This window comes from Cryptotermes secundus, unplaced genomic scaffold (genome assembly GCF_002891405.2).
Source record: "Cryptotermes secundus unplaced genomic scaffold, Csec_1.0 scaffold307, whole genome shotgun sequence".
Taxonomy (NCBI): domain Eukaryota; kingdom Metazoa; phylum Arthropoda; class Insecta; order Blattodea; family Kalotermitidae; genus Cryptotermes; species Cryptotermes secundus.
Window position 1 is genome coordinate 1030213 of NW_019738353.1, and position 3958 is coordinate 1034170.

Here is a 3958-nt window from a genome sequence, read left to right on the forward strand (position 1 = left end):
ACACAAATCTAAGTTGCTATTGAGAATTAAGAAACGCAAACCATAAACATTTAGAAAGAACAATAATAATTCAGTTAAATTCTAGTTTATGTTCGTGCAAATAATAATAATAACAGTTATACCATATTATAAAAATCGATTGAGGAGAACGTTCCTGGCTCCGATTACGTCAAGGTCCCTGCAAACAATATTAACAGCTGCTGCACATCTAGCAGAAGGACAATTTTTAGGTGTGGAGCAGACAGTGAACAATACAAAGTCTCTGATATACCGAGCAGGCATTCGAAGACCAACAATTTTCAGAACGGAAATGCAGATTTTGAAACCAAAATAAACTTGAGTAAGAAAGAGAGCATCGAGGCGATCCATTCTAATTCGTAGAGTGTGCAATTTTAACTCCTCCAGAGCAAGATAATAATAATAATAATAATAATAATAATAATAATAATAATAATAATNTTACGATGTAGCCATTCCTATTTAATGTTTTAGCCTGGAACAATAAAATTCATGTGAACAAAAACGTCAAGTTTTTATCTTCTATGTTTAATTATCCTTTCCAAGTATGCGCACAGTAGAGAAAGTTACTGAATTGGTTTTGTTCCGTTGTACGGCCGGCCATGGAGGCAGGGCGACCAACTTCTATGCAGGTATTCAATTCGAGTCCGGTTGCATTCAGTGTGGCGCTAGCTGTAACAGCGAACCTCCTAACTTAATAATGGAGCGCAGTGGACAAAGGTGACCGCAGCGCAGGGCCCAAAGCTTCTGACTTGGAACTAAGTTGAAAACCATTTTGCATTAAGCCAAATTGGGGCCCATTTTGACAGTCTATAATCACCCAGCCCGTGCAACACAGAAGTTTGCGTGCTGTATTATAAGGTATGAACTTCATCTGGCTCGAGACCGTCTGTTCTGGCTGAGTTCCTTAGTCGTTTAGCTCAGTTGTTCAGTGCAATTTCGTGAATATTTCAGGTTACACTATCATCGCTGCCTTCTGCATTATCTGCAATTTATTATTCATCAATTAAAGTATCATTCTACGCCGCATAGGCGGCGCTACTAACAGCTTCGTGAAATAAGCAAAAGAAGCGATTAAATAGATAAGATTAAGCTATGGAGTTGGTCGCGCTGTAGCTCAAGCGGTTAGTCGCTGGCTTCTCACCGCGGCGGCCCGGGTTCGATCCCGGATCTGGTAAAGTGGGATTTGTGGTGGACAAAGTGGCCCTGGGACAGGTTTTATGCAAGTACTTCGGTTTCCCCTGTCAATCTTCAATCCACCAATTGCTCCGCAATCACCCTCACCTATCATCTGTGGCTGGTACAATAGGCCAGAAGTGGCTGCAGTACAAGGGACTAAGTTCCACCCCACTAGAATAAAAAAAATGATCAAGAGAGGTTGTAACCAAAGTGCCAATAAATCCAACCCCGAGCTAGAACCCCTCATTCTAGTTACGAGTACCACCCTACACGTGACAATGTGAAGGGCTAAATAGTGTGAGCAAATTAAAATTATTCCCACCGGGGGATGTGTGTAGATAGCAAACACGAACACCCTGTATATGCAAACGTTGCAATTAACGAGGTTGAAAGATCAGCTCACCAGCAAATGAGACGCAAAAAGAAAATCGCCTCTAATTTTTCACCGTGACCTGTTGTTACCGTCCCCTTAACATTTACACCGATCGGCCGGATGAATTTCGACGAAGATTAATTATCCACCAACATGCATAACGTTTTGATTTGTATGAAGCGAGTGCACTCGTGCGCATATGGTAAATTGATTGCAAGACACACGCGCATGCGCCTGCACCCAGGCTCTGGCACAAAGAAGGGAGGCGCAGGCATAATCGTGTGAACTAAACACTCGCTGTCCGCTGCAAAAGCTCCTTTCACGTCAGCAGTAGGAGGACAAACATGTTGTGTGTGGAGAAGTGTTCTACATGGGTGTGAATCTTTGTGGCCCATGCTAAGGGTAGAACATAGATTGAGGGTGATTGCGAACAGGGTGCTAAGAAGAATATTTAGGTCCAAGACATAGGTGACAAGAGAGCTTTGAGAAAACTGCAAACTGAGAGCCTTCATAACTTGTACTCTTCACGTGATGTTATTAGTGTGATGAAATGAGATAAAGGAGGTCGAAAGGACACGAGAGATGAGAAATGTTTACAGAATTTCGATGGGTAATTCTGGATAGGTACGATAGGTTCGTAGAGGCGAGGATGATACTAAAGTGGAGGTCAGAGGAATTCGATTGAAAGTTGTGGAGTTGATTCATGTGACTCCAGTGACTGACTCTTATGAACAAGTTAACGAAACTACACGTTGCGTGTCATCCTTGCGCAGGGGGCATTCTAATCTTCTCTTTATCGTTCCAATTTCAGTATATGTACCGCTGAAGCTAGTATAGTGAAAGGGGAAGCACAATAGACCACTGTAGGACACGGTGCAAGGGCCGACAAGGCCTACCCCTAATACATTCATTCATAACGAAACTTGTTAGCTAGCTGAGCGATCATCAGTTTCTCAAGAAGGACTTAGCAACATACAGTTAGTTAAGAGAAGGGAAACGAAGGAGATTAGAGGAAATTATGTTAAATGCAAAAGCGATAAGTGAAGATTTCTCTGTGCCAGGTTTCCTCATGTTTAGGTTGATAGGGGAAGGCTGATGAGCGGCGGTTGAGTTGCTCTTTGGGAGAAATCGACTGGCAATCTTAAGCTTGATTACGATAGACAGGAATGATGCTGGTTCCGAATATGTTCAACAGTTGAACAGCATTGTTCGACATCTGTAGTGTACATAACGACAATTCCCCCTGCAACATCTGTTAGTGCTTCCTTTGCACCTCACGAAGATGTGTGCCGTGTTGCGATTCTCACGGAACGCGACCATGTTGGCTATTTCGCGTCATTTGTTTCCATAACTGGTACTTTCTGGAGTGGGGCCGTTGTGGAGACGTTCTGTGCCGTGCTTGCAGAATGAGACCGCTGTATTAAGAATTAGAAGAAATTTCGATTGTGATTGGCTGCTGTAAGAAATGTTTTAATATTAGATTGCCTTTGAAAGATATTAGCTATCGATATTTCTTTTTATATTTCAAACAAATATTAGCCAGTTTAATACGTGTATGTGTGCTCTCACTGACGACGTAATTAGCTTATGTGCCTGACAGATGGCAGTAATCGTCAAACTACTTCGACGCATCATCCGATAACACTTGAACATTACATTTGAAGTTATTATGGAGGCTGATATCAAGAATACACATATGTGTGTATGGATGTGACGTCACATATTCTGGTACATAGGCACCAAACTTTCAGAGAAGTCTGCTGTTTTCATTTTAGAGTAGAAACAGCGGATTGTGTAGGTTCGTCAGAAACGTCGGAGTTCACAGCGTCATGTCGCAGAAGGCTTTAACGCTAACCGCGTGGTCCCTTTTATATTATATAAATTGAGACGTGATGAAAGCGGAGCGTTCTCGAGCGGAGCTCAACAATGATATGGTCACTTTACTTACTCAGGCCATGAAAACGATCAAAAGCCTCCACTTATATTTGAGCTTAAAGGGTATAGGTTCAATGATATTCATATGACTTAATTAGTAATGTTTAAGTACTGCAAGGATTCTTATAATTATATTCAATAACGACATCTCATGGCGCTTTGTTTAGCTTGCAAATTTTTGGCAACACTGGCCCGCATGTTTGATGTTGTTGTGAGATTTGGCAACAAGGATTATGGATATTACACGACACCAGCGCCACTGTTGAGAAGGGTAACAATTGTCAGACGGGAGGACTGGTCTTCCCCATCCCTAATCGCACAACGGCTACTCTGAGATTAAGACAGAACATTTATCGAATTGTATCGACTCCATTGAAAGAGAGACATTTGTGTAAGAAGCACACATTCAGCGTTCCCGTGTATTAAATTTAGTTCTGCCCGTACACGGATTTG

At 42.0% G+C, this 3958-nt stretch overlaps 1 non-coding gene across 1 annotated transcript; it reads right to left on the reverse strand.

Moving 5' to 3' along the window:
* Positions 1-2298: 2298 nt before the first annotated feature.
* LOC111870779 lies at positions 2299-2405 on the reverse strand. The gene has a single exon (XR_002843915.1). It is a non-coding gene; the product is annotated as a U6 spliceosomal RNA (small nuclear RNA).
* Between the last annotated feature and the right edge of the window lie 1553 nt (positions 2406-3958).